The sequence below is a fragment of the Limulus polyphemus genome, unplaced genomic scaffold, assembly GCF_000517525.1.
Source record: "Limulus polyphemus unplaced genomic scaffold, Limulus_polyphemus-2.1.2 Scaffold4821, whole genome shotgun sequence".
Classification (NCBI taxonomy): domain Eukaryota; kingdom Metazoa; phylum Arthropoda; class Merostomata; order Xiphosura; family Limulidae; genus Limulus; species Limulus polyphemus.
The window spans coordinates 34,180-56,816 of NW_013670431.1; the positions used below are offsets into that span (position 1 = coordinate 34,180).

Genomic DNA, 22,637 nt, shown 5'->3' on the forward strand with positions numbered 1-22,637 from the left:
CACCTTGTATTGAATCTACCCAGATCTACATATAATCCTGCCTCATCAATTCTAGATTTAGATTTATTAGGCCTAACTTTTAGAACAAATGTTAGATCTAGATTTATTAACTTAGTCATTAGATCTGTCCCAGTGCAATGCCTAGTTTAATAGTTAGTATAGATCTAAGTATGCCTATAATATAGGCTACAATTTGTATGATGATGAACCTAGGATCTAGAAATAAAGTTATAACTGCAATTAGACCTAAAGTCTTGTACATTAGTTGGGTAAGACATGATTTTCAATCAGTCAATACAATTACAAACCACTAGGCCTATAATGTTTACTAGATCTAGATCTAGGCCTTGCCTGCTGCATATATTGCCAATCTTGCACACCAGTTAATATGTTACATCAATCTCTTATTTTCTTTTTGTTTAACATACACTTACTTGTATGTTGTACTCTAGGACTTGTATTTGATCTACAGATGAATGATGGAACAGTGTAATTTACTTCTGTACGTCAATTCGTTCTCACTGTACTTCGGTGGGCGGCTTTTAAAAGTTAAAACTGCAAGCGTAATACACACAAATAATGTGTCGTATTTACTTAATGTAGGGCAGTTGCGCTATATCCTAGGGGAGGGCATAATTATTAATTAATAGGCATTATAGGCCAGAGGAAATTTTGCACCCCTTCACACCTGCACCCGGGGGCGACTGAACCCCACGGCCTCCCCTCCTGCTATGCCACTGATACAAACTGTTAAATTATATCAGCAGTCTGCTACAGTTAAAATAAATATTCTATAATTACTATTTCAACTGATATGGTGGAAACTCCAGAATATGCAATATTGTTTTTGATGCAATTAGATAGAAGTACTTCTTCTGTAAAGTAAGGTAAGACTTTTATAGTAGTTATGTAGTAGGAAAACAAAAGCAAGTTTAAATTAGTATTTCACCTCATTTAAAAATATACATTTGCAAATTGATTTTAAAAGCTGATGGAGAGCACTTTTTATTCTGTACATGGTGCACATGCTGTATATTATTTTGTGTCTGTGTTATTTTCATATTGTTACATTCTTATCACTAGCTATTAGTGGTCTTTGCTTACATGAGTGTTTTGTAGCACAGTGCTTCCCAAACTGTGTACCACAGAAGGGTCTCAGGGATGCCGCATAATTTTTGCAATTATTAAGTAATTTTTATGTGGTAATGTAAACTTATTATCAATTTGATATATTTTAAAAATTTAAAATTTGATTTATTTTCTCCATGATACACAGTATAATAGTAATTTCTGACAGTCGTACTCTGGGGGGTGCCACTAGTCATACAGACTTATTTACATGTGCTACAAAAAGTTTGGGACATTAAAAGTGTGCCACGAGCTGAAAAACTTTAGGAAGCACTGTTGTCCCAGACTCAACTTTTTAAATAACTTTTTTTTCATTTTTAAAATGAATCTTGCTCACTAAGGTATCAGCAGTACACCTAAGGGCATTTAATGTTAAAGATCAATTTTAATACCTGTGGTAAGCAGAGCATAGATATTAGATAGACCATTCTTAACAACAAACAAACAGATATATTTAAAATACCCTATCTAACTATTGTTGTTATTGTATACAAGTACACTCAAAATGCATTTTTTTTCTGGTACTATTTCTATCCAAAGTAATTTCCTTTATGTTCATGTTTCTTGACAGTACATTGAAAATTGCTTATATTAAAAACAAAATGTTGGATACCAAACCTGTAGTTAAAACTTAATATTTTATGTATGTATACAGTCATTTACTTTAAACATTGATAGTCATTTTCAATTGTATATATAAAAATAGTTTGTTTAAACAGTTCATCTCTCATCATAAAAGTGTGTATGGGTTTTTAGATATATCTTTGAACAGTGAAAATAATATTAGTTAATATACAAGTCAATGAAGATGCTCAGAAGTTGTTAGATGTTTGTGTATTCATAACCTTAACATCTTGTTTACACAGCACAGCTGTTGACACAGAAAGACAGATGTTGACAGTTCTGTCCCCACAACCTCGACCTCTTCCTAAAACAGTATTCCTACTGAGTGATGTCCAATTTATGGATTCACATTAATGACTTTGTAACGGGTGAGCAACATGGAAAGTTATTATTTATTTGAATTCATATTTCGGAAATGAAACTAATGTGAAACTAGGCTTCAGAAACTGTGTATTTAATAATAACTCATCATGGCTGTAAAATGTAATATTAGTTGCTAATTGAATATGAAAGTAAATCACGAGGTAAAAAACAGTTACTAACCTATATTTTCTTTCTCTGCAGTAAATTAATTTTAATCATGCTTTGCCAGCTTGAGAAAGGTATTCACACACACACAAGTAATAGCTGTTGTCATAACAGATAGTCTATACATTTAGTGTTCTGACCACTACTGTGTTTGTTGTGTTCCAGCTAGCTTGATGAGCTCTAGATTGAGTGAAATGCATCATCAGCAATGGATACAGTGAATGTAGTGTGGTTGGAATACTGTTATTATACACTCTCCTAATTCTTGAAAACCGTAAGAGACTACATACAGAATGCAGTATTATAAGATATAATTGGCCTATTATAAATATGTAATAACAAATTAATTATAAAGAAAATATTATTTGTCTCCGTGAAACAGAAAAATTAGACATGATAGACTGTTTTCTGAATTGAATTAGTTATGACTAGTCAAGAGTGATGATTAATGGTGATCATTTTATTTTGAACTTTTCAGGACTAAATCACATTAAAATAAGTATGAATTTCTCTTGATGTGTAGTAGTTGGTTTATAAAGATGTCAAATGAAAAACAGCATATCACTTTATTTTTTATGTTTTCTTTTTATAAGTTTTTGTTATTTGTAATTTCTTACCTAAAAGTTGTAGTATATAATTCCAACAATATGTTTATAATGAGTATCAATAATATGTATATAAATTTTACATTATAACTTACAAATAATTTTGTAAACAAACACAGCATATCTATTTACTCATTGGCATTGCCAGCTTGAATTACTTTCCAGAATCTCAATACTGAACACTGTAAATAATGTTAAGGTTATTCCCATCAAAATTACACTCATAATTCATTTATTATAATTAAAAGCCATCTGTCATTTATACTTGCCTAATTTGCCAAATAAATCCAAATTCATTTGTAAAGTAGCAGCATTCACCACACAGTCAGAAACACCCAAACTTAAAGATCATCAGCAGATGTAAATTGTCTGTTGACCATTCTTTCATCTGTGTCACTGATGTAAATCAAGGACAGCACAGGTCCTAATGCTGAGTCTTGAGATACTCCATTTCTGACTTGAATCCAGCTTGACTGAACTCCATTTATAATAACCTTCTGCTTTCTTCCATCCAGCCAGTTTTCTATCTAAAGATGCAACTTCTCCCACACACCTATAGAGATAACTTTTTAACAACCTTTTATGTAACACTTTGTCATATGCTTTCTGAAAATCCAGATACACCAAATCCACACATTTACTGTCATCTACATAAGTAGTAACCTCTTCAAAGAATGTCAAAAAATTAATAAGGCAAGGTTTTTCCCTTACTGAAACCATGCTGACTATCCAACAGAATTTTAAACTTTCTTAAATGATTTTGCAAATCATATTTTATTAAACTTTTCCCACCACTAATGTAAGAGTGATAGATTTGTAGTTACTGTAACAATTTTTTCACCTTTGAAAAGAGAAGTAACATTAGCCAACTTCCAACCTTCTGGCACCTGCTCACTATTTAATCCTTTACCTCCTTTAAAACCATTGGGTAAATATTCTGACCCAGGAGCTTTATGTTCTTTAATTATCCCAGTATTTTATTAACAGGCTCAGAATAAATGTGATCACCTTGTTCATTCATGTTTCCATTTAGCAATTGTTCAGGATGATGAATATTGCCTAAATCTTCATCAGTAAAAATCGAATAAAAAGTAAAATTTAAGAACCTAGCTATTACATAATTGTCAGGTATTAACCTTCCAGTATCATTCCTCAAAGGCCCTACTCCCATCCTAACATTATGCTTACTCTTGATGTATTTAAAGAAATTGTTACTATTAATTTTTACATTTACAGCCACTATTTTTCATATAGTTTTTATTTCTTAATTTCCTGTTTGACCAACTCTTTTGATCTTTTATAATCTCCCATTATTGCAGTCAATTTAAACTTCTTAAATGTATAGTGCTTTTCTTTAATTTCACCCTTTACATCTTTTGTATACTGACCTGATTTTTTTACTTGCAGCCACCATTTTTTTTCTATAAGTAATGTGCCTGTTTTGCATATCTAAGTTTATTTTTTAAAATTTCCACAATTAATTCATTTGCCAAATTCAGCAGATAACTCTTTTCTCATTCATTCAACATTTTAACCAATATATTATTATTCCTTATCTTCACATGTAGCAAAAAGTCAATGTTAATTAAGGAATGAACACTTGCTGTCAGACATTTCCAATCTCCTCCCTGTCAACCAGTTCTATAGTAAAGGCTATTAAATCTAAAATAGCATTGTTCCTGGTAGGTTCTCTAACCAATTACTGAAGAAAACTATCCTGAACAGTTTCTAAGAACTTGTCTCCCTCATAATTTGACTCTAACATTGCCCAATCTATATATCTGAAATTGAAATCTCCCATAATTATAATCTCATTAACAGTTGAATTCTTTATCTCACTGTGAATTTCTCATTAATTACATCAGTTCCTGCTGATAGTCTGTAATAAATTCCAACCAAAAGCCTTCTTTCCTTATAACCATTAACAAACCAAAACAGATTCAACCTCATTGCTAATTAGCTTTGATATCCTCAGCTGGAACAGAATATAACTCACATTTTACATATAAAGCAACTCCTCCTCCTCCCACCTCTTTAGTAGTCTATCCATATTAAACAACTATAACCTTCTATGTCTACATTTAACCAGGTTCAAGTCATTCCCATTACATCTAAACCTTCTGTTCCAACCATAGCTGTAAGGTCATCCAGTTTATTTCTTATAATCCTAACATTGCAATAATAACAACTTGTTAAGTCAAATTGTAGATTAAGCAATATTTAATTGTAGATAAGTGTATCACCAAAATCCTCTACTACCCACTACTTATACCTTTAATTACCAATGTCAGTACCACAACGTTTCTAGTTACATGCAATAACTTGCTAATTTAAACCTTAAAGTTAAACAAATTATCCATCTTACTTAGCTAACACTAGAAAAACTATTTTAATCTAATATTTAATAGCTGTATTATCCCATAACCCAGTACTAGTAGTTACCTAAAAAGAAAAAAAAAGGTGTCCAATTCCAACTAAACTAATTAAGATAAACCCAAATCTAGACTTTAAAAGTATTGAAATAATACATAAATACTGCTCCAGAAAAATGCTTTAACCTACAACTACAAATATTTCTTTGTCCCAGAGCTCAAATCTCCATTATTTACTCTCTACATCTCCCTTAATACATGAAGTTAATATTAATGTAGTTAAATAGTGATTAGCTTTGGAATACTAAAACACATCTAATAAAATTATTTAACTGTATCGTTTGAGTAAATGAGTGTAACTCTGAAATAATTTTTTGATATCTTGTTGTATTTTTAAGGTTTGGAAAACAAGACTTATCTTCACACTGCAAGATTTTCATAACTGATGTTTCACCAGATGAGCAAAATGTCAGCTATGGTAGTTTCAAATACCAGAATCTTTGTCAGTACAAAATTGTACAGTTATTCTTCGTAAAACTCTTGTTCAAATCAGTATTGACATTTAATACCTTTATATTACTGATATCTCATGCCACTTCTTTTTTTACTAAGCTCAAAATATAGAAATTAATAAAACAGTGGACATGCATTACTTGAAGAAAAAGGTTAAAATAAAACAAATATTGTGTCATGTGTTTCTGCAACCTAGGATAAATATTCATTCAGTAAATTTTTTTTCCCTTTATTGGAAAGTAACTTGACCTTATTAATGGATAACTATGTCAGTAGGCTTCAGTAGTTAAAAAATCTGACATTAGAGAAATTTTTTAAACAAAAAATCTGACGTTAAAGAAATTTTTAAACCTTTATTCTTGCAAGATTTTTATGTATTTATTTCTTCTGGAAATTAACAGAACTTTTAAAATGATCATAATGTACAATGTAAGTCTTATTAAAAATATATTTTTATTTTACATGGCTTGTCTATTTATCATTACAGAGTGATGTGTGAAACAACAATTATTTCTTTTCCTTTTAGTTTAAAAAGTGAAAATTACTTGTTCACCAGGATTTTTCACAAATACATTTAGAGCATGTATTGTGAATATTGTATGCTAAGGCTGAGTATGGCCTAGTGGTTAGCATGTAAGAGTAACAATGAAATCCCACAAATCAATTAGAGTAGCCCAATCAAAAGTTGGCAGAGGGTGCTGTTGACTAACTGCATTCTCTCCTTTAGCGTATCAGTTCTAAATTAGGGACAGATAGCACAAATAATTTAGTGTGTTGCTTCACACAAATAACCGAAGCAAACCTAGTGAATTTAGTCACATAGAGGATTAGAAATGTCTGAAGAACGTGTCACCTTTATTTGTACTTATAGAATGACCATGTGGCATGGATGGCAATTGAAAATTGACCTGTTTGATACGTATATATATAATAGTAAGTTCTCTCAGTCTTATTCAAATGTTCCTGTGAGATAGAACTATCAGAAACTAGAGAGTAGTGTTGTGAATTCATTCTATGCACATATCTTGACTGTATGTTTGTCTTGTGCAACAAAGAGTGTTTTTCATACTTGTTTCCATTTTTTTCTTCAACTGGGTTAAGTTAGAAATTCAGAGAAACTGCAGTGTTTATTCTGCTGTTAAAGCGGTAATTGATGTTACATAAATGTTATACGACGTGTGTCTGAAAAAGTCATGATCTGACCTTTAAAGAAAAGAGATACTGCATTATCTTGATGGAAGAGTACACCTGTGTTTAAGCAGTCCTTTTCTCTCTTTTTTTGATTTGTATGTGATGTGCTTTACTAAGTTAGCTAAATATCTTGAACCTGCATTAAGTTCACTAACTAAGAAGGAATATACTTTTATAGACCTTTTTCTCCTTTCTCAAGACATATCTAAATTTCCTAATGCAAATCAATTCGTTATTTAATTTAATATTTAATAAACGGTTATTCTGTACCAAAAATGCTCTGCACTCTAACCAAAAACATTTCAAACACCTTAAATTGACCCTCAAGGACAATCACTGTTTTTAATGGTCAACTTTATGATCAGGTAGACAGAGTTGTGATGGTATGAACTTTAGGTCTGACTCTTGCAAATATTTTTCTCTGTTATTATGAACATCAGTGGCTGGATAGTTACCCCTTTATTAGAAACCAGTATTATGTAGAAGATACATTGATGATATTTTTCTACTCTTTCACAACACTGATCATGCCAAGAAGTTTTTACAATATCTAAACTCATAACATTCATGTATAAACTTTACATGTGAGATGGAGGAAAAAATAACATTCAAGTAAACAAAGTAAACAATCTCCTTGTCATATCTGTTTACCATGAAAAACGTTTACTGACTTATACACTCATTTCGACAGTTTAATACCAGACTCTTTCAAACATAACCTGGTTCTAGATCTTCTAAACAGAGTGTATAATATCTGTTCTAACTACTTCTGTCTTTACTCAGGAATTTAAAAAATTCATAACATTACAAAGTAATGATTATCCCCTTAATTTATTACCTGGCTTTGCTCTAAAATAACCAACCACTCTATAACACTAACATTTTTAACAACTAAAATACAACTTACTAAGAAGTTACACATCTCTCGAAATACCCACTAGTTCTTATCACTCCTTTCATGGACAAATGAAATTTTAAACTTAAATCTCAAATTTAAAAACTAATCAAGACACATTACCCACAACTTAAGCTACGTTTACGTCAACATTTAGAACTAACAATATGTTAAAAACCAAAGACATTCTACCCATTTCTATGTGCTTGTGGGTTGTATATAAATAGACTTGTGGTAGCTGTAAAGCTACCTGTGTTGATAAAACTACACGTCACCTACAAATACGTGCACACGAGCATATGGAAATTTCAGTTAGAGGCAGATATAAGCTAACTAATCCAACTGATTCTTGTATTCGATTACATAGTGAGAATTACAACCACCACCCCATACTTCTAGAAAACTTTAAAAGTATCCACTCTAGAACAACAGATTATAAACTCTTTATTAAAGAAAGCCTTTCCATTTTCAATGATCACCCAACACTAAATAATAACATCAACTCATCTCTGTTGTCATTAATTTAATCACTTTCAAATTCTTTTTTTATTTGATTATTATGATTACTTTAAAGATGTATTTTTTATACTTATATTTAAGCCTTTCTTTACATGTTTTCTCTTGACAATGCTATTAAACATGTACACTGCACGTTTTATATTGTTACTGTTTAAAACTGTTTTTTCTAAACTTCCAATTGAATATAAAAACTACTCACATAATAACTAATGTTGTTTTTGTAGTTAGAATATCATGAACTAACTTTTTGAGGTTCTAATGCTAATGATGAAATTTGAAATGATTCCAAAACATCCACAGTGAAAGATATTTTAAGTGATGACTACATGAAAGTCAAATTATTATTTAGTATATATATTTTGAGTGAAATGTGTATTCAAGTCAATTACTGAAGCACAGTAATATGTAAATATTACTTTAAATATAGTTGAGTGTGTGTAGAGAGAGAAACAGACACCCACTCACTCCGCATATGCATTTATTATATGGTGATTTTTTTTGCATCAGTGGAATATACATAGTTTCAAAGAAGTGCACACCAACCTAGAAACAGAAAATATCTTTGAATTATATTTTGTGGTGCTTTCACTGCAAGATTTCACAGACATAAAACCTGGCTTGTGTGAAGGGCCATATGTAGTAACTTAAGGTAAAATCAGTTCCTTTCTACTTGGACTACTGAGGGCAAATTCGTTCACAAATATATATATATATATATATATATTCTATAAAACTGAATATCTGAGCTGATAATTCACTGATTCTAATGTGGAAATACTGGTTCCAAAAGTAATTTCTTTTTATTACTCTCAACGGAATTTGGTTCCTACTTAAAAGCTAACTAACAAATAAAAGATTTCTGGAAAACCACAAATAACACACACACATGACATATAACAACATAAATATAATACATCAACCAAAACTGTGAGTGAACTTATCAAGTTGAAATATTAATGAGTGTGTGAAATTGTCAGTAGTACATGAAATTCACAGATAATGTCTTAGATGACAAATATATACATGTTGTTTGCCTAATGTATTATTTAGTTGTGATAGGAGTATTTTTTAGTCATGCAAATTGAAATAATATGAATAAACAAAATGTTTTACTGAATATTTTATTTACATTGTTTTATTACAAAATACAGTTTTAAATCATGAAAATGTGGCTATAAGTGTAATAGGGGGAGCTGGAAGGTATCACCCACAAGGTGAAACTTTTTAATTTGTACTATTGTTATACAATTTGTAAATGGAGGAAAGTTCCTAATGAAAAGCTATTAGAGCATTGGCGAGGGGTAATGGTCAAAGTGCCAAACTTGAGTCAGCTTGAATGTGTAAGACCCGAGCAATCTCGGCTTCATTCCTTTCTACTAGAACTAGGCTCTGTCTACATAATAACCAAACATTATACTAGGGTTGAGGCCAGGTTGGAGAGTTTGTCTTGCATATTCATGTTTTCCATCAGGGGCAACAGAGAATAGCATGGCAGGTAGCTGATGAAATGAAAATCCTGGAAAGCTAGAAAATTGGGAAGTCCTCAAATTCCTTGGGTACATGTTCTACAGATGAGTATACATTAAGACTACCCTTAACTTATGCACTAAGATGAACCTTTGACCAATTAGAACTCAATCAACCATTGCATTTAAATCTGGAATATCAGTATTTAAGTTCAACTTCCAGCCACAATCAGTATCTCATTCTAAACTTTGATCTGTGACTAGCTATTGTTTCTGACCTGACTTGTTCTAGAGTTACAGTCCTGTTTTTTTCTTCTTTTCCTAAACTACTATGAGTTCCCCATAAATCTCTGAAGTCTGTCAGGTGCTCCAAGATGCCCCAAGATTTCCTTCACAGCAAAGTATGTAAAGTTGTCAATGAGATGGAGAGTACTGGATTAATATTTACAATAAGCGAGCCCATTGCTTACCAACACATCTAACTTGGAAGAGCTTGCTAAATCACAGAAATGGTTGGCACTAATGTGTTCCAGGGTCAAGCTGCCAATGACAGCTAATGAAGGTCCTGGTGCTGCTGGGAAACTCCAAAAACGTTCCCAGTATTGGATCATTAGAGTCAATGCCATCACATCTGGAGGAGCTGAGCCCACTAACACGAGTTAGTATTGCTGTTGACAATACCCTAGGAGGTGAAGACCAAAGAAAAGAGGAGTCCAGTGACTTGTCCCATCATAGGATGGAGTACCACAAAGAGAACATGACAGATTTCCTCGCATCTCCAATGCGACCAATACATTCTTAAGCCTATAAAGAGTTATCCAACAGTAGGTATATTTCAATTGGCATCCAGTTCCTGGAAAATCAAAGCAGAGTGGGCTCCACCGAACTTTTGATGTTGGCAACAAAGACTGGGGTGACAGCAGTGCAGACGTTCCAGATGGCTCATAGAATGATTCCTTTTGTCAACAACGAAGCTTTTGGCCCTGAAGACTGGATTTTCTAGAAGATCATCAAAGTCTCCAAGACACCATTGGCAAAGAAAATACAAGAAATATGTCGGAAGGGATCAGGTAAGAACTCTATTTCAAGGCACATAAGGTTATCAAAAAACTGGCCCATGTTAAAGCAGATTCATTGCTCAAGTGTCAGTACCAGGAGATAAGAGCCAAATGGATAAAGACGTGGGTCCTCTACAACTGGGAAGATCAGCTTAAATGAAGGGCCATCCTTCCGTTGACATACATGGGGGAGGACCAGTGCCTGTGTAACAAGCTGAGTACAATCAGAACTTTGCAAGGCCCTAAGCAGTCTAAAGACACACATGTCCACCAATTCAAACTCCACCTGCAGGAATATTTCTGTAATGCAGCACTTTGTGCAAGGAATCAGTTAGCATGAAAACACAACACATACAGTACCTTGAAAAAGTATTCACCTTCTACCAATAATGTCACACTTCGATGAAATACAAATAATGTAAAAAAAAATTTAATGAACTTGTTTTTATTTACATAGAGATCTTGCTTTGTCAACAAACGGGAAACTGATCTCCTTGTAGTTTCTCCATCACCTCCACTTTTGAGCTACTTACCAAAGTTTGTACAGGCTTGGTTTTAAGATTTAGGACTCCCGTAGGTCTTTCATTTGCCTTTTCTGTCTGTTTATAATACCCAGTTTACGAAAACGGCAGGTATTTGTCTTTCTTTATTTGTGACTTTATTGAGCAAAGTATAACGGTACTAGGCTAAATAAGAAAAACTTTTAAGAATATACTAAACATTGGAGTGTGCCAGGATCCAATAGACGAAACAACAGGTCTAAAAGTCAAAGTGGGCTTCTATACTTTTGGGAGGGCGTAAAGACGAGGTAAACTGTACCATTTAGGAATAAGGTTAGTTGCTTCATGTTCTTTGAAAACGATACAAGAATTTATTTTTATATAAACTCGTGATCCAACATTTAGTAGGGTAATGTTTTACTTCAGCATAACTAAAAACATTTAATATACTTCGATACCATCTAGATGCTTTAAAATTACTCGTCAACTCCCCATATCATCTTTGATTATTATAATATTTTCATTAATTTTAAGTTCCATAAGAACTGCAAAATTTGCTTTAAAAATGTTCGAATTTTAGGGGCATTTCTAATGGAATGTTTTTCAGCTCGCTCTATACCAAAGACTATAAATTACTTTCTACATTAGTAGTAACTTCAGTAGAATTGCCAGGTGGATAAGGTGCTCGCCCTTTGAGCCGTGGGGGCGTTATAATGTGTCGGTCAATCCCACTATTCGTTGGTAAAAGAGTAGCCCAAGAGTTGGCGGTGGGTGGTGATGACTAGTTGCCTTCCATCTAGTCTTACACTGCTAAATTAGGGATGGCTAGCACAGATAGCCCTCGTGTAGCTTTGCGCAAAATTCAAAAACAAACAAACTTCGGTAGAAGGTGGAATTAGTTTACTTACTCCTAAATTAAGAACTTTGATATAAGTGTCATAACTGTTATGAGAAGATCACTCAACACTTTTGGATGAGTTTCAGTGTTCTCTATTTCATAACTAGTTTTACTAGCTGTAGTCAAATTACCATCATCTGATCTTTTTTAAGTTTAGAAAACTTTTTCTTCAAAATCATTCTAGTTTTAAGTTCGCAAGAGACATTTTTTGAAAAGTAGTGGCATTAAATTGGATCCAGATAACAGGACAAGTTGATTTAGATAACTTGAAGTAAATGTGATATAATTCTGCTTCTTTCTTGGCAATTTCCCCGGGTTTAGATCTGATAACGAATAAAAAAATATTTGTCTTACATTACAAGATAATATTACTAGCTTCCTTATAGTTAACAGAATAGCTAACAATCGTGGTATGTTATTATACTGTGTGTATATCTATATTATTGTATTATTATAATATTTATTCTATATCCATTCTTTGTTCTGAATATGTGCAGGTTTCACATAATACGTGGTCGAGAAAACCGTTAAGTTGATCTTGCTTGCAATTAACTTTTGTTACGACAGCGGAAGTCACGTGACTCTAGTAACACGTCATTGACTTCTAGAAATATCCTGTTCCTTCATGAATGCTTTAGCGTTTACTAGATATGCGGTAGTCTTGTATATATAAGACGGTCACAACGTGACGGCAACAATGTGTAATTGAACTGCGGACCGAGAGAGAGACTTATTGTTGAGCGCGTGAGACGTTTGTTGTGAATTATAGCGTTTGTTATAGCGCGACTGTGGAAATTAAGTGTATCACAAAGTTGTGTTAAGAAAGAATAAACCAGTTTTATTTAAGAAAGGACTTGTATTGGTAAAGTTTCTTCGAAAAGAATTTTTACGGAAAATTAACTAACGAACGGAGACGTAGCACTTTGTTTCATTGATATTCTCCAAGTAAGTACTACTGCTACCGCTCCCAAAGAACCTTAATGCAACCTTGTTTAAGGATTTCTACAGCAGTGTCCTTCAGCGATTGTTCTAGTGATATCTAGAGATTATGGCCTCATCTATGTGAAATGAGAATGACCAGTTCCCTGGTATTGCATATGACTTTGGGTATATACGAAATGAACCTAAGAAACCTTTTATTTGTCAGTCTAGAAGACGATTTTAACCTGCGAACATACAGTAGAAGCGATGATCTGACATAAACTGCGACTACACACACTGTTTCACATTTAAGAAAGATTGTTAATTTTCTTTTACAATTGTATCTAGCCTCGTTATTATGTCTAACATCAACTCTGTAAAGTATGAGTTCTTGTATTATTCTGCAGTCGACATCTTGATGGAATCTCCAGTTATCAAGTGGAGCTGTATGGTTTAGTTCTACTGTTATTTTAGTTCACCAGAATATATCACATAATGATAAACTTGTGGATGGTGTTATTATTCTAACAGTGTTTTTAAGAACTTTAATTGACCCAAGCGTTTCTTAATTTACAAATGAATCATTTGGCCAAGAGAAAAAATAATGGAAATGTCTCGGTTATTGTTTATCGAAAACTTTTGTGGCGATCCAGCCACACAGTAAATTTTCTTTTTTTCATATTGTTACGCCTCTGTTCGTTAGTTAATTTTCCGTAAATTCGTTCCCACGAAACTTTAGCAACACAAGTCCTTTCTTAAATAAAACTGGTTTATTCTTTCTGAATATAACTTTGCGATACACTTAATTTCAACAATCGCGCTATAACAAACGCTATAATTCAAACGAATGTCTCACGTACTCAACAATATTCTCTCTGACTGCAGTTCAATTACTCCTTCAATTACACACTGTTCCGTCACGTTGTGACCGTCTTATATATACCAGACTACCTCCAATCTAGTAGTCTTTCTTTTTCTTTCACGTGTGTTATATTCTTCTGCTTGTTCCCTGTCTCTTAAACCTAACCCTAACTCATATTGTGTACCATTTCTGGACTGCAACATTAAGCCTCTCCCCTCTCCCTATCTGATTCTCGATTTTGGTCATTCTGCTTCCCCTTTCGAGAATCTGCTGTTTGGGATTGCTCTTGCCTTTGCACCACAGTACCAGATACTCCTGTCTTTTCCTAATCCTTTTTTGCTGCAATTCCTTAACTTTCCTGTCTCAGAGCATTTTGCAAGTGATTCTCATTCCCTTCACCTCCCTATTATAGCTGTTCCATTACTACCTTTCCTGCTCACTCACCTCCTTGTTACTGGGGTTTTGTTATAGGGGTTATAGATTCTCTACTATCCCAAGTTTGAATTCTTTCTTCCATTCTTCAAGCCCTTTGCCTACCCTTTTTCTTTGCCTTCTAGTTTAGAGATATTCCTGATTTGATTGAATCACGAGTTGAGGCTGCTCATAATCAATTCTCGATTTCATAAGTTGTTTTCACATTGTCCACAACCCTACACTCCACCATTGTAACTGTTCTTTGTTCTCTGTCTTTTTGATTCCCAACTTCCTCTTCTACCTGGTGTCAATCCCAGTGGGTTTATTGGTGATCTTTCCATCGTGTTGGGTCGTGTAGGTGCCAGGTTGTCGCAGTTTGAGCTCATTTGGTCCATTTTTCTGTCCACACAGGGGTTTTCTCCATTTTACCTTCGGATTTTCCACTTCCTTACTCTTTTCAGACTTCTTCTTGTTTCCTTTTCTCCTTATGCTCTCATCTATGTTCAACATCTCTTCTAGGCTGTGTTCCACTTTCACCAATTCTCCTCTTCCAATCAATATCTTACTTACCAAGGGGATGTTTTCAACTCATTCTAAGCTGGGATAAGCCTTCTCCCATCTGCCTATCTGCATCGGAACTTACTGTCACTAGGATTTGTGCCTGTCCTAATCATTCTGTGCATGTTTCATGTTTGGTGATCAGGACTTCGTGGGAATGCTTATTCCTCATTGGTTCTCCTGTTCCTTTCTCCATTCTAACATTTGTATGGGTGGTTGAACTGATCTCGTGTTACCATCAGTGTTTCAATACCATCACCAAATCTGGACCTTCAGCTCTTCACCTATGCTTCCCCATCTTGTCGGAGAGCACCCCTGATCGTCTAATTTGCATTTGGTGCATGGACCCAAGACGAGTCCTTCATCCATATCCATGTGTTTGAACTTCTGGTACACTATTGGGCATGATACTATTATTGCCACTTCTAGTAGATCATTTTTTTATGTTCTATTCCCAAAACTCCTTGGTTTTTCCTAAATTAATCAACATGAGGTAATCTAATCCAGAATTTCTTTCTTGCAAAATTCGAACCTTTCTCCTTGGGCTAATTCTCAATTGGTTGATTTCCTTGCTAGCCATATACTTAGTACTATGACCAGGTTGCAGACCACCTCTCTTCACTATTGAGGTTTCTCTCTTGCAGAATCTACTCATCATTGCCTAGACATCCTTCTCACTTTCATGCTTCCTCTTCTCATAATATTTTCTCCATCCTGGCTGTCGCTGCCTTCTGCTTGATCTGGTCTTTCACTTGTCATAATGTTCACCCACCTTTCCAGCCTTTATCTAAGGTCCTGCCTTGACTAGAGACACTCCTTATTGTTTCCTCTTGATAGTACCCTCAGGCTGGCTTAACCTTGGTTCTCTGGCCATCTGCAAACCTAGCCCCCTCTTTCCCTACCATTTATACACTCTGTTACTTCTACATCTACGATCTCTTTTTCCATCATTGGCTTTTGTACTTTCACCTTCACGTTTGGCTTAGTCTAGTCCATTACCTATGGAAACAGACCTTTCCATCAGGTAAAGTCTTCCCTTTCTGGGTATCATTGTGCCTGATCCTACACTCACATGAGGGGGAGGGAGCATGGCTTTTCTGTCACCATTTTACTCCAAATCATTAGATAGCCTTGTCCTCACCACTTTTCCTCCCCTGTTCTGTCCACCTTGTTCAGATTTATCCTTATCTATACATACAATTGTCCTGTTTCCATGCCCACCTGGGATCTCAGTGTTATCCTGCACGTTCTTACCCATGCCCATTCAAGCCATTGGCAACCTGCAATTTATATTACCTTTTCTTCAGTCGTATTTCTTTTTTCTCCTGTCTGGTCCTTCCTCCCTCAGTCTTCAGCCACTTGGAGAGGAGACCTCTACTCTTCTTATCTCATCCATCCTTCTATTTCATTATTCTATGCTTGTTAGGATCCAGAAAGACTTTCTGCCTTGGTCGGGCTGTTTGTTGCTTTTTAGGTCATACATCTCACTTTTTGGCATTTCTGTCTTCCATTCTTCATTCCCTGGGATTCCTCTTCCTCTAGGTCCCTAGCTCACACTTGCTGGATTTCAATATAGGTTTATGCAGTCACCCATTGTAATGTCTCCAGTAACAGGCCTTTCTGGCTGACATCTGATGAAGATCCATATATTTTCTCCAGGTCTCTCCACTGTGAATTCCTCCCTTTTCTTTGTGTGAAACAGTGGAGTTCCTTGCATTTACCAATTATTAGTTGCTGGGGTGGTAGACCATGGACAACCCTCACTGATTAGGAACTAAACAAATAGTGCCAATTGATAGGAAGTATGGCAGTGGTGGAACTGTTAGTGTAGCACAGGCCACCCTTGTCATAATTATACTCATAACATACCAGCGTCCCCATCCTACCACCACTGAGATGTCATTTCGTGGGTGGTTTGGTGTTGGATCAGTGTAGGACCAGCCAAGATAAGTCCTCACACATGTGGTTGATAAGGATCTTCCTCCTACCACAGACCAGAAAAAATTCCCAATGCCACCTGGTTTTAGATCAAAGTTGACCTAACCTTGTTTGAAGTACCATTCCTGAGATGTCGGGTTCCCAGGTGGACTGGTGTTGGTTATGTACTGGGTCTGCACACATGTACCTTGATTGGGGTGTCAGAACAGAAATTGCTTTTTCCTTCTGCTTCCTGTTCATGAGGCTAAAACTCTTATGACATCCTCCTACCATGGTCTGAAAGACACATGTCTAATGACACCTGGCTTTGGACTGGAGTTAACCTACCAAATACTTATATTCATCTCCTGTTCAGTTCAGTTGAGGTGAGCACTTTTTAATAAATCATGTCCTCCTCCTGTACCAGATGACTGTTCTGTTGAATCAATGCAAATACTAAAATTATACAATCTATGGCATGTATTCTGTGTGCTTCTCCCACACCTGGTATTGGACCAAGAGTCTGACAGTAGAGTTGAGAACAACATGCAATAATAATTCCTGTGCCCTCCTCCAGGAGTCAGTGTTTGTTCAAAAAGTCTTCTAAACATATTGGCTCTCCGACCTCTTGTGTGCAAGTATTTAGACAGCCATGTTCTTATTCTGCCCATACCTGTGGATTGTTTGCCTTTTACTCCTTTTCTATCTGAGCATAGAATATACCCTGGAAGAGATGAGATGCAGTCTCCCATGAGTGTGCCTCTATGGAGCCCCTGCAATTGGGAATCACCCTCCATGGGTTTCTTTTGAGTGCTTTGTAAAGGGAGCTTATCTAGGTAACATTCACACTGGTCGCTCCACCATATCAATACGGGATTCTAGCTTTCTGTGCTAGAGGTGTGTATCACCTAGGAATTTAATAGCTTCCTTACCTTAAAATATATTTCCGGTAGATACACGCATCCTCACACACACTTTCCACTCTTCCTTCCCAATTCTAATGCAACTTTGTATTCATTGTCTAAAGGCTAATGGCATGCAAGTCTCCAAGGCAGACGCACGGGAAAGATAGCTTTCTGTATTAAAAGGTGAGTACCTAATGGAAATACATTTTCAGGTAAGGAAAATGTTCACACAGAAGAATTTCTTTAAATGTGAGCAAGATGTTATAATGAAAGTAGGTTCTTTGACAGATGCCAAAGGAAGGCTCATTTCTTTTGATTATGACATGGCTAGGTTACTAAATTCTACGTTTTCTTTACTTTTTACTGATGAAGTTTTAAGTAATATTCCTCGTCCTGAACAGTTGATAGATTGAAACAAGATGATACCTGAATACCAAGTTTGTTAAGAAAAAATTTGGACACTAAAAGAATGATAAAGCTCCTTGACCAGATAATATTTATCCAAGAGTTTTAAAAGAGGCTAAGGATATGTGAGCCACATGCTAGTATTTTTTTCTAAGTCCTTGAACAGTAAGCAGGTGCTAGAAGATTAAAAGTTAGCTAAAGTTATTCCTCCTTTCAAGGGAGGTGATAAACATTTTCTCTAATTATAGGCCTATTAGTCTTACATCAGTGTTGGGAACGTTTTTGAAAGTCTGATAAAATATGCTTTACAAAGTCTATTTTATAGAATAGTAAACATGATTTCACTAGGGGAATAATTGTCTTACTAATTTTCTGACATTCGTTGAATAGGTTACTTCTTATGCAAATGAAGAGAATACAATGGATTTGGTGTATCTCGATTTTCAAAAAGCACTTGACAAAATGCTTCATAAAAAAACTTGTTAATATATATCTGTAGATGTTAGGGATAAGTTCTTTTCGGATACTATAATTTAAATTCAGTTTCATAGTTTGTGACACTCAAATACCCTTAAAAAAGGCGTAAGCCAAAACGTTTGGGAGAATAAAAAAAACATTTACCTGACGTTGTTTGCCGTATTCCTTGTACTATATTGTACTGATTTATTAATTGAGATGTACTGAAACAAACTATTTTATCTTAGCATTTATATAATAAATGCTTTGTTTGTATCATATGGTTTCTCACTCAACATTCTAACTTTCACTGTAAACGTTTATAAGAGTTGGTCGAACTTGTGAGTCAAGGCTTATGAATTATAAGTTATATGTACATAACCTATTGAAACAAAATAAGCTGTCTCACATTTAGGTCACTTGATCATTACCTTAAGCCAACCAAGCAGTATGCTATTGCTAGTGGTAGAGCAAATAGGATTTTAGGTTATATCTATATGTATAGAAAATAGGGTATAATTTTATTATATAGGTCAATAGTTAAACCTCATTTGGAATACTGTGTAAAATCTTGGGTTCACTACATTAGGAAGGACACTGCATCATTGAAAAGGGTTCATAGAACTAGGATGATACTTAGGATGGAAAGGTCGTACAAGAACAGGCTAAGATCTCTGAAATTGTTTTCTCTAGAAAAAATAATCTGATTGAAGTGTTTTAGATTGTTAAGGAAATTGATGATATTGAAGTATAATATTTTTTGTACTTAATGGTGACAATGAAAGGGCTAGCTCTGAGTTTTTTAAGTTTAGTTTAATTTAGTAGATGGGATGGTCTAGATAGACCAACAGGTCCCTTGTTGTACTTAAATGGTACCCTTGGTAGTTCAGTTGCTGTCATATAGAAGATCGAAATGCTATAGATATGAAGGTCCCAAAATGAAAATAAACATTGGTCAGAACCATTTCTACCATACGCTAATATGGAAATGAAAGCAACCTCATAAAAACCTTACTGAACATTTTGACTATTGCTATGGAACTTTACAAAACCATTTGAAACATAATCCATTTAGAACGGTCATTACAAGGTCCTAGATTTGGCTTAGATATATTGATGATACATTTGTAAAATAGCCTTACAATAAAGACAAAATTCCAGCATTTATGAACTCCTGAACAGACAACATCAAACTTCACAATGCAAATATAGAATATAACAAACTCCCATTCCTATCTATGAGGGTTATCAAGACTCTTAACTTATATGACACAGATTTTTAAAGGAAACTCGAAAATACTGATAAATATCTCAACTATAACTCACACCATCAATTTAAAGGCGGGCAAGTATAGTTGCTTAGTTTCTCGAATTAAGATTTGTAAGGTAAGGCAGTAGATGCTAAGAATAAGGAATTAAAACATATGACTACAACCCTGTTGGATAATGGATACCCTAAATATTTGGCAAAGAATATAAAAACATCAGGAAGAAAATTATAGACACATAATCATATTCCTCATATGTCAAAGGTCTCTAAAAACATATAAAAAATATGTAAGGTTATCGATGCAAATAAAAAACATCTGTAAACCGTTTGTTTTGTTTGTATTAGGCACAAAGCTAAACAATGGGCTATCTGTGCTCTGCCCACCACGGGTATCGAAACCCGGATTCTAGCGTTATAAGTCCACAGACATACCGCTGTGCCACTGGTGGGCTCTGTAAACTGAACTAAAACAATAATTCCAAATTGAAATATAATTATCAACGCCATAGGCAATAGAAGAACTCATAACAGTCTACACGTGTTAACACCTGTGACTGCAGCGCCTACCTGGACAATCTTTCACACATTATTACTTCAATCATCGTCAAGGTCAGTTCAACGACATCGATCAATCGAGATACCAATATATGAATGGTGGGAGGCTTATCAAGCTCAGTTCGAAATAATTTTCAGGATGAAAGGATAGAGAAGTGAACAGCAGATTATTTTTCTTGCTTCACATTTAAAAGGTCCAGTTTTAACAGCATCGAGTAAGCTTCAAACAGAAAAAGCTATAATAATTACTAAGACAGATTTGGAGTATCACATCATCTAAAGCAGAAGAATTGTACTTTCGCCACTTGCTCATGAGGTCATATCTTTGTTTGTCTTGCATTTTGAACATAAAACTTGAATATTCACACAAACCTGTATGATTTATCTATTGCAAAACATATGGTAAGAATAACGTAGTGTAGTTCTTTATAAATAATTATTCTGTAATAGCAGGAAGATTATGATGTTTCACGCTTCTTAAATTAGTAAAGTATTTAAATATAAGTAAGTTCAGGTGAATTTTATATTTTTATGCAGTTGTTCTGTATTAATTGATATTCTTGTTTAAAGTCTGTAGAAATATCATAATCCTGTACTAATCTTATAGATTAAGTAAAGGTTACACATCATAATGATTGTTCAGTAAAACTTTTACTTGCTTTGTATCACAGATCTTACTCATTTCAGGGGGTAGTACAGAAACGCATAAAAGTTAGTGAGAAGTGGAGTTTATCTCATTTGAATACATATAATAAGAATGATTATTTACATATGTAATCTAGGATTGCAGGATATTTCACTAGAAGTTTAGTCTGACGTGAAAGTGTGATATTATCATCATTTCTATTATTGTCTTGAACTTGAGCAAACATATGCTTTCTTCAGCTCAAGTAGCCAGTAATTTTACGAATACAAATTATTGACGCCAGCCAGATTTTTAAGTCTTCAGCAAGCTGAAGTACGAGTTGTTTGAATAATTAATTTTTCATTCATTCACTTGTGTTTTCTTCATTTCTTGTCCAAGTTCATTTTATTTTCTTCTTAACATTTTAAAATTTGTAGTGTACTGCAGAGGCTTATACAATTTTGATGGACAGCAGTGAAACTGAATATCGCATTGATAGACATTTAACCATGTATCGATTTTCAGCTATTTTAGAAGTTTACTGAAAAGTTTCGATTTGTTCATACATTTACATTGATATTTAGAAATTGATGAATTTTGGTAATGTTTATCCACAAATTAAGAAAATGTTAATAATTGGTTATAAAAAAAATTACATGGGTCTGATAGTGTTTGTTTGTTTTAGAACAAAGCTACATTGGACTATCTGCTGTGTCCACCATGGGGAATCGAACCCCGTATTTTAGCGGTGTAAGTCCGTAAACTTAGCGCTGCAGCACCAGAGGACTACACGATTCTATTCGGGCATTATATGAAAGACTATAGTTTTTGATTTTTTTCTCAAAGTTGTAGAATAATATTCATTTGGTAACACTTTTCAAACATATTGTATTTTAGAATTTTATAATGTTTTGGAATCTTCGAGTTAAATTATCATGATTGAAAGCATGGAAAGAATAATCAATGGATCTATAGGAGGAAATAATGGAGTTTGCTGAAGTTGAGAATGAAAGAAGCACGCTAAGTAAGGAAGTTACATACATACAGAATAAAAGAATGTACAAAACAGTCTAAAGGTTAAGGTTCTAATTATCAAAGATAAGAATGAAGATGCAAGGTGTACTGTGATATGCAAAAAAGAAAGTCAAAGGCTTGATAAAAATGTTTTAGCAGGAAGTAATTGTATCAAATGTTTGTTGGTGAGAGTACGTAAAAAGAAATATTTGGAGGCTTATTTAATGGAGAATTCTCTACTTAATTATTCCAAAGAAGAATATTAAACAGACTTATAAAATATAGTTCAAAATTAGACCCCACTGCAGAATAACGAATATTGATTTATAACCTCTCTGCTTCCTACAAATATGCCAATTTTATACCCACTTCTTTCTTTTTTTCATCTATAGTAGAGAAATCTAACTTTCAAAGTTTTAGCTAAGGCTTTGAGAAAAA

At 34.2% G+C, this 22,637-nt stretch overlaps 1 long non-coding RNA gene across 1 annotated transcript in view; it reads left to right on the top strand.

Moving 5' to 3' along the window:
- Positions 1 to 6,212, top strand: part of LOC111088942 — a 33,081-nt gene extending 26,869 nt beyond the window's left edge. The window contains exons 3-4 of the long non-coding RNA XR_002613314.1: positions 1,995 to 2,120; positions 5,656 to 6,212. This is a non-coding gene — a long non-coding RNA (uncharacterized LOC111088942). The remainder of the gene's footprint in view (positions 1 to 1,994; positions 2,121 to 5,655) is intronic.
- Positions 6,213 to 22,637: the final 16,425 nt, after the last annotated feature.